The sequence below is a fragment of the Notamacropus eugenii genome, chromosome 3 (genome assembly GCF_028372415.1).
Source record: "Notamacropus eugenii isolate mMacEug1 chromosome 3, mMacEug1.pri_v2, whole genome shotgun sequence".
Taxonomy (NCBI): domain Eukaryota; kingdom Metazoa; phylum Chordata; class Mammalia; order Diprotodontia; family Macropodidae; genus Notamacropus; species Notamacropus eugenii.
In genome coordinates this window covers 66,406,812-66,416,082 of record NC_092874.1, presented here as the reverse complement: position 1 = coordinate 66,416,082, position 9,271 = coordinate 66,406,812, and the positions used below count along the sequence as shown (strand labels likewise).

Sequence of the window (9,271 nt, the reverse complement as noted above, 5' to 3'; positions counted from 1 at the left end):
CCTTGAAGATAAGAACTGTGTTGGGGCTTGTTTGTTTATTTTTGTATCTCCATGGCCCAGCATCATAACTGTCAGACAGAAAGAGCTTTTTATTTTTGCTGTTGTTGGCTGAAAACCAAATAGACAAGTTATCATGAGCATGATGAAAAGGGGTGTTCAAGATGGCCGTTGAGTCTCAGATTTTTAAAATATATTACATTGCAGTTTTCATCCACACTATCTGGTACTCAGAAAAAAAAACATAAGAGAAATAGACTAATGAAATAGAATACATATACTTGGCTTCCAACCAAATATGCACCAAAATACATATCAAAATGTTTGATAAATGAACAGAAAATGAGAAAGAGAGAAAGGATTCATTAATTAACAAATGTACTTGGGGAAAGTGGCAATTTGAAAGGAAATGGATTTAGATTCTTATCTCCTACGAGGTGCCTCAGTGACTTCCTGCTGGATGACAAACTTAAGCTCTGAAAAAAAGGACCTATACAAAAGAGAAGAAAACCTACTAACGTAGATATCTCAATTATCAGAGGACAGAGAGCTTTTTAATAGTCTGAAAAATAGAAGAATTAATAGGGAAGAGATGCATGATTGATTACATTAAAATAAAAAATTCTTTCTGAAAAATAAGATCATTAAAAATGAGAAGAAAGAGAAAATATTTGTGAAAAAACACAATAGATAAAAACTTGACATCTAAAAGACATTAGAAGAATAATTAAATAGATAAACAAATGCAGACAATAAAAATAAATAAATAAGCAAATGGATGTTAAGAACTTACCAATTTACTACAATATCTTCGTTAATTCTGTAATGGAAACACTGTTAGTTTCCTTTCCTCCATAAAGAAGGAAGATTTAGTCTTATATATGTAATTTTTCTTACAGTAAATTAAAAGGGAAGGGAGTGATGAGGAACAAGTATTTGCTAAGATTCTAAAAATGTACCAGGAGCTATGCTAAATACTTTAAAATATTATCATATTTAATAATTTTCAATTTGTATTCCAAAAGAAGAAACGAGCTATGAACATAATCACTTGAAAATATTCAATCTCACTAATGATTAAAGAGATACTAATTAAACCAAATTAGAGCTATCACCTTTCACATATAAAAGTGGTGCAAATGATTAAGAGTAACAAAGCACAGTGCTGGTAGGACTGGGAAGAAGCAGGTATGCTTCTTCCTGCAGATGGAGTTGCAAAATAGATTTTCTGCAAGGCTTTCTTAAGGGGAATGTTACCATACAGTATAAAATATTAAAAAAAATCATGCCACTTACCCAATAATTCCATGATTTGGAATGTACACTTAAGTGACATTTTTTAAAGCGTTATATTAAAAGATTTTAATAGAAAATTTAGCTATAATTGCAAAAAACAAAACAAAACACCTTTTAAGTAACCTAAATCATCGATGAGGACAAGTAGTTAAATATAATGAAATATAACAATGGAACTTAGACTGACAGGGATAATACAATCTAAATAATACATAAGGAACAAAACAAAGAAATCTTATTATATTATACTATTGCATTATATTTTCTAGGGCCTGGTTGGGAGTTGGGTAGGCTTGTTGTTACAGTGCTCCAGAGGATCCTGGCCATTTTGGAGTTTCAGGATGTCTTTTGATAATGAAGCTCAGAATTTGCTTCTGCCTTGCTCCAATAACAGTATTGTTATGAATCTGACTTTGAGCAACAAGCCCAATTCCACCAATTTTTCCAATGTGGCTTCATCTTCCTCAGGTGATTTTCTTGACACCTCTATCCAGGTTGTGGATACCACCAGTGACTCTGGGAGACCAAACTCCAGTGTGTAACCAAAACTTCTGAGTCACTGTACTCCAAATGGTAACTGAAGCATAGAAGGCCAAGGGAGACAAACATGGTACCTCTGTAGCAGCTATTAAGTACCATATTTGCCAAGAGTATCCAGCTGTCAATATGAAAAGACTCAAATACTTGCTGAAACAAACTTTGGTCAAGGGTGTTAGTGACCGGGTACTTATGAGACCATGAAACTCTCCCGCTACTGGAGCCAGCAGAAGATTCAAATTAGTGTCTGAGGTTAAATCCAACGTGACCTAGATTAAGAAATCAGCAGAAGTTTGTCAGACCTGTGGGGAGGAGGAAGGGAAGCTTGTTAGAACAAGTACACCTCAATGCAAGGACTTGAAAAATTTCCAATGGACTCTTACAAAATGCCTTCCACATCCAGAGAAAGAACTATAATATTGGATTGCCAGTGGAAGCAAACCATTTTCTTTTGTATTATGTTTTGTTTTATAGTTTCTCCCATTCATTTTAATTCTATTATGTAACATGTATTTAATAGGAATGCACATGTAGAACCTATATAAGATTCTATGCCATCTCAGGGAGAGAGTAGAGAGGAAGGGGTGAATGAAGGGAGGGAGTGGAAAAAAATCTAAAAAAAAAAAAAAAGAACAAGTGCACCTGGAAAGGTTTCTTCAGAAGCTTTGACAGAGAGAAAGGTTCCTGCAACCAAGAAGAAGGTTTCTGTGGAGGCTTTGATCAATGGGAAAGTTCCTAAGGAGGTTAAGAAAGCTACCAAAATGGAGGTGGTTAAGGGGGACTCAAAACCACAAGGTTCTAGAGCCAAAAATGATGTGGAGGAGGGGAGAACCAAAGCCAGGGCATGAAACTAAAGAATGCAATTTCCAAAGGCAAGAAGAATGCCTGTGTTTCACCCAAGAAAGAGTAGAGGAATGTAAGGGTAGCCTCTGAAACACCCCTCCCCCCAAGGTTAGAAAGCAAAAAGACTAACTAGCATCTGATCAAAATCCAAAGGAGCAGCTGCAATGTCTAAAGCTAGAGCAGATGAGGAAAACTAAGGAGGCCAATGATGAGCCAAAGACATAAGGGCAAGTTGGATATGTGCATCAAGTCTTCTACTCCTTAATAGAAGATTTAGGTAATTAATTTAACCATTAAATTAAACCTTTAACCTTTGAAATAAACTTTCTATTTTTTCTTTTAAAGAATGAGACAGAGATAATGGTATCTACTTGTTAGTAAAATTCTTTTGTGTTAAAAATTATATTTGTAATAAAGAATAACATAAACAAATATGGAAAGAATTGAATGAAATCACACAAAGCAAAACCAGAGCAGCGGGGTTAACCGTTTGGTCTGGAGCAATGAGTTTGTCAGAGTAGGGAATTATTGGCATGGGAACTCTCTCCAACAATACGGAGCAGAACTGGCCTGTAATTTAGGAATTTAGAAGTGTTACAGGGGTACTGAGAGATAAAAAACCGGAAACAAAATGAATCTCCCTTATCTAGGGAGTGGCTGAACAAATAGTGATGTGTAAAATAATGGAAGAAACAACATGAGAAACAAGTATGAGACAATCAGAAAAAATAAAATTAGCAGAGATTTGTATGAACTGATATTGTGCAAAGAAAGCAGAATCGAGGAAACAATATACAAGTGATCACAACCATGTAAAGGAAGAGGAAAAAGGCAATAGTATTCAGATTAATTCAAGAAACAAGCTTAATTCCAAAGCTTGTGGTGAAATCTTTCTTTTTCCTTGTTAAAGAGTCCTGGACTATGATATGGAAAGATAGACACACTTTCAGATATGCTGATATGTTTATTTTTGCTTAGCTACCATCTTTGTTCTCCCTTGAGGGGGTGAAATAAAGGGGAGGATTATTGGGAAATGACCATTATTTAAAAAGAATTATTAAAGAACATAATTTTGTAATAAGAAACTGTCTTTATGTAGTTAGAGATATGGCTCTAAAGCTCTGAGAAAACTACAAAGCTAAAAATAGAAGGTTGAGAATCATCTGACTGAAGGTGATGAAGATTTGAATGAGATTCCCAAAGATGATGGTATAAAGAAAGAGAGAAAAGGACCAGAAATAGATCCTTGGAGAACAAACACCAGTGTGTGTGTGTGTGTGTGTGTGTGTGTGTGTGTGTGTGTGGTGTGTTTTTAAAGAGATAGAAGACAAACAAAAGAAGAAAACATGATTCTTTAATGGCAATAGGAGAAAGGAGATCTAGAAAGAAAGGGATACTCAAGAGTGTCAGAAGCTACAGATATCAAGAAGGACTGAAAAAAAAGTGAACAGAATGTTAGTGGTGATTATAGAGACAGGAGGTCCAGAACAATGAGGGTAGACATCAGATTACAGGAGGTTGAGATGGAGAATGGATTGTAAGGAAGTGGAAATTTTGTACAATTATCTTGTTCAAGAAGTATGGAGATTAATGAGAGAAACAAAACAGAATGGTGTTGGATTGAGCAGAATACTTAAGGGGAAGCTTTATAGTGTAATAAGTGCATCACTCCTTTCATACAGGGTGTATGGACATCCACTAACTGTCTCAGTTGGTTTGCTCAATGCAACCTGATCCCACATTGTCAGGTTTAGGTTCCCAGAGAAGGTCCACCAAGTACTAAACACTCAATCCTTTCTGAGTAATAAGGATGACCCTCTAGAGGTAGAATATATTTCCCCATTCACCATTCTAGCTCTTAAGCCTCCAACCAATGTGTTTACATTTACATAAACCCCATCACTCACAATAAAGAAACTTTTAGATCTTAACATAAAGACTAGTAAAACACTAAGGCCAAATTATATCAAAGGTACTCATATATTAAAAAGCAACTATCCGAATAACAATCATCAAAATTTGTAAATAAACTTGAGCAACACTCTCCCACCAACATATTGTTTTTGTTAGGAAGAGTGGATACACACAGAAAACTGCCAAGGAGGCACAGAAGTGAGGAAAACAACTCTACAACTGTAACATTTTGAGTTCTCTTTTTGTCTTAGGAAATTTCCATAAAACTTTTTGGATGAATGTAGTTTCTGTGTTAAGCAGATGCTTCCACTGCTGAACTGTGCTGATCTACAATTTACTTGACTAATATCTTGCTGGGCATAAGGTCTCCCTCAAACTATTAGATCAGCAGAGTGACTTCTCTGACTCCATGATATTCCTCTGATCAGTTATACTTACTTACTCCCCAACAGCGACTTTGATATGTATCACTTGGTATACATCACTTAGCTGATGCCATTCTGAAACCTGCCTTTTTCCATACCTCTTTTCTCCTTCTGCCTCTTCCTCTCTGTCTTTGTATGTCTATCTCTCTGTCTGTATCTCCCCCCCCCTCCCCAATCTTATTTTAGCTTATGGTAGTAGCCATGCTCCCACTTGATGTCTATAATAACATAAAATATCCTTTAATCCTTTAATCATAAGACAATTCTTATATCCGTAGTTCTCTAGTATACTCCACTGTGTCACATTCAAAAATAAATAATAACCTTCTCAGAACTCTGAGTTTTTTTTTTTTTTAGAACTCTGCAACAAACTGCTCCATAACAAAGGGAAGTATCTTACAATAGAATTGGAGGAAAGCAAGTATGTTTGTTGGCAGAGAGAAAGGAACAAGGGGAAAGGGAGAGATTAAAGATATTTAGATATTGGAGAGAAGGAGGGGGAAAAGAGGGAGGGAGAGGAGGGAAGGAGGGAAGGAGAGAGACAGACAGAGACAGAGACAGAGACAGAGAGAGAGACAGAGACAGAGACAGAGAGATCACCAGAGCAAAATTCTGGTTGAAAGAAAGAGGGATGGAATATCAAGGGTACTTACCAGGACTTATTAGCAAAGAGGATCAATGCATTTTTTTTCTCTTATGACCTTCTAGAACAGAAGCTTATTCTTGGGACACATGCTGTGTTGGAATCAGAAAGCGGCCCTATGCAAAAAGTTTTCATATTCTAATTTTAATACTTTTACCTTTGCCCCCCACTCCGGATTTTTTTCTTATCTGTTCCAAGCGAGATGTGCTCATTGTTTCCATGGACCAGGGTTTCATTCAGGGGTTTGCAAATGAACAGGCTCTGCTGTTTGGTGTTTTACCACCTCCTTGGGATCAAACAGAAATGAAGATTTCTCAAATTAAACATAGCCTTATGAAACAGCAGCTAACAGCCACTGCTGCAGTAAATATGCAAGAGGACTAAGGTGGTATTTGGGTGGTATTTGGACTATGTGGAAGGATTTGGGTTTGCTCTTTTCCTGTGTGGTGAAATAATGAACTATAGAGAACATGTTATAGAGGCATCCTGGGCAAATCCCAGGAAACCTGGAACAGCTTTAAACTGATGTTGTTTATTTTTCATGTTTAAATAAAGTGGGGGTTTTTTTAAACCATGGAGAAAGGGCCTGGTAGACAGCCTACGCTGCTTGCATAATTTCTAAATGATGCTCCAATATATGATGCAGCATTATTTTGTTTAATAAAGGGACTTTGGAGATAAGGATATGTGGAGAACAGAGCGTATCCCATGTATAGTCAAGATTCCCTGAATAACATTTATTTTCCCTGATAATTCTTTTTAACATTAAAAATCTAACTCTACACTGTCCTCCCAGTTTTTAATCCCAAACCATTTGTACTTAAGCATATCATTTTGCTTTATTGTTTCAGTGATAAATACTTTGGATGTTTCTTTTGGTTGAACAGAATCTAATTAATTGCAGCTTTGTGGACATGTGCCTCCCTAGGGTTGGTATTATGAAAATCTGTTGGAAACTTAAAACACCTAGCCTGCTCCAAGGAAGAATGAAAGAAAGGATTACACGCTCAACAATCAACAAGAATTGATTGAGTGTCTACTATTGAGCTAAGTGTTGGGCATATAGATAAGGATGAAAGAGTCACCTGCCCTCAAGAAACTTACATTTTTAAGGGAAACATTTATGAATATGGGTAGCACCCCATAGGTATACTTTCCAAGTCCCACTAGCACTGGTGGGCCAGGGTTATTTTGTTTTTCTTAGCACTATGACTCACAAACCCTTTTCCATTGTGCCTTCCATCACCAGTCACTTAGTGGCTGGTTGTTGTCCTTCATTCTGGAAGAGGACCAAAATGACATCACTATGTTAGGGTAAAAGAACAGTGCGTGCACAATACTGTGGCTGATCAGACCAGTATCAGCCCCTTAACTATTAACCATCATCACTATACCTAGTCCTAGCACAGTGCTCTAAGACATGCCAAGAACTTTACATATCTTATCTCATTTGATCCTCACAACAACTCTGTGAGGGGTGGGAAGGAACCTGGTCACATTTAAGGTTTGATTTAGCTAGCTGCTCTATAACTAATCTTTGGAAGAGTAGGCTTTCTAAAGCAGAGGAATGGGTTTCTATGAGGAATCAACTTGTACTTTTATCTATTCTCTAACAAATCATCACTTGCCTAGATAAGTTCCAACTTGCTTAATTTCTCCACCTCTAATCACAATTTTATTTGCAGAGGATATAAGATTGAGAATTTCTTTCTTGACAGTGTGATGCTTCTGCAACCTATAATATACAAATGCTGAGTGAGTGAATTTATGTTTAGAGCAGGTACTGAGAGGTCAGAAGGCTCCTTCTTTTCCTTCCTTTTGATAACCGCCTAAGCTTTTACCTTTCTGTGGCTTCACTGGACTCTTTAACAAAACTGGTATCATCATGGAACTTGCCCTTTTAACTCCAACTTGGAAAAAGTAGTGAGAAAGGCAATGTTAAATGGGAAATTTTCTCATAAGTGGATTTTACTTTACACATGCAGAACACCATTTCTTCGGTTATCTTCACTCTCACCAAGGTAACTCCTTTATCAAAAAACAAAAATGCAAAAAACTCTTGGAAGTCTTTTTCTCCCTTGTGATTGGAAGAAAGCAAATAATTTCCCCCTTTATGCAATCCCTTATAAACATGCAAATCTCACAACTCTCCTTTCTCATCTATTCCCCAAAATACTTATGTCATTATTTCTTTCTATCCACCTTAGTACCTAATACAGTACTCACTAATATAATAAAAACATTTATTAAGTCCCTGTTGTATGCAGAGTCCTAAACTAGTGACTGGGGGAGATGGAAGGAAGAATTTATTAAGCACCAACTTAACACCTACTATGTACCAAGCATTATACACCCCAGACAAATATCTCTTTTCATCTTCTCAACCCTGGGAGGTAAGTGCTATCATCATCTTCATTTTACATTTGAGGAAACTGAGACAGAGGTTAAGTGATTTATTCAGTCCCATAGGTAGTAAGTGTCTGAGGCCATATTTGAACTCAAGATCACATACAGAACATTGAAAACCCATGAGATCTTCCACGTGCCCACTGGGACAGTTCCAGAAGGCATGAATTTGAAAAGATAGAAAAAGAAAAGAACAGAAGGAGAAAAAAAAGAGTCCTGTAATGTCCTTGAATTGCCATGGGCAGAGTTTAACTTGAGCAGTAACCTGAGAAAAGTTATAAGGGCCAAAGTTTTCAGAGCAATTAAAAGGATGAATGTTCCACAAAGTTTCACGCAAAAATGTGATTAATCTTATAATTATATAGATGGAATAAAACAGACTGTTGAAATATTTTCTTTTTACAGAAAAAGAAAACAACTCAAGTCTTGTAAGAAGGCAGAAATAAGAGCTAAAGGTTGAAATACTGGAGAAAGTCTACATCTTGGTGTAAGAGAGACTTCACACACATATATGGACATGTGTGAATTGGCTACAGGAGGTAGGGGATCCTTCATCAATGGACATTGAATGAAGGTAACCATTTGTCAGGCCTGTTGAAGCAGTTCTCGGTCAAATGCTGGTTGGTCTAGATGCCCTTTTGGGTTTTTTTTTTCCCAACTCTGAGATTCTATGATAAGTTAAATCTTGCACAGAACCACTTATGGACAGCATTGGAGTGAAGAATGAAAAGGAAGACAGAATCATATCACTGGACAGTTTAGGTTGCCTTACCTTTTGTGTACTCATGCATGTATGTGTGTGTGTATACCATATACATTCATATTTGTGTAATACTACATATCTGCATATGCATATCTGGGTGTATTGTTGACACACTGATATTTCTTCAAATATAAGGAAAACTTCCTAGCAATTAAGAAACTAAAAAAAAAAAAAATGTAGTAGGATGATTCAGGGAAGTAGTGAGTATTCTGTCATTGGAAGTTTTATGGCTAAAGTGAGATAAATACTTAATTGTGATGTTATAAAGGGGAGTCATACCTTCCATAAGACATTGAATTAGGTAGTTCCTACAACTCCAAAATTTGTTGAGTCCATGATCCAGAAGAAAATAGTAAAATTCAGTCAAGCCTTTAAATGCTATCCAACTAATCTGGATTGACACCCTTTCATCTTTTACATTAGTGTGTTTATATCCAAAGTTCTGGC

At 36.4% G+C, this 9,271-nt stretch overlaps 1 pseudogene; it reads left to right on the top strand.

Annotated features, from left to right (window-relative positions):
- Window positions 1-1,634: 1,634 nt before the first annotated feature.
- On the top strand, window positions 1,635-2,678 carry LOC140531812 (histone H1.8-like; annotated as a pseudogene).
- The last annotated feature ends 6,593 nt before the right edge of the window (window positions 2,679-9,271 follow it).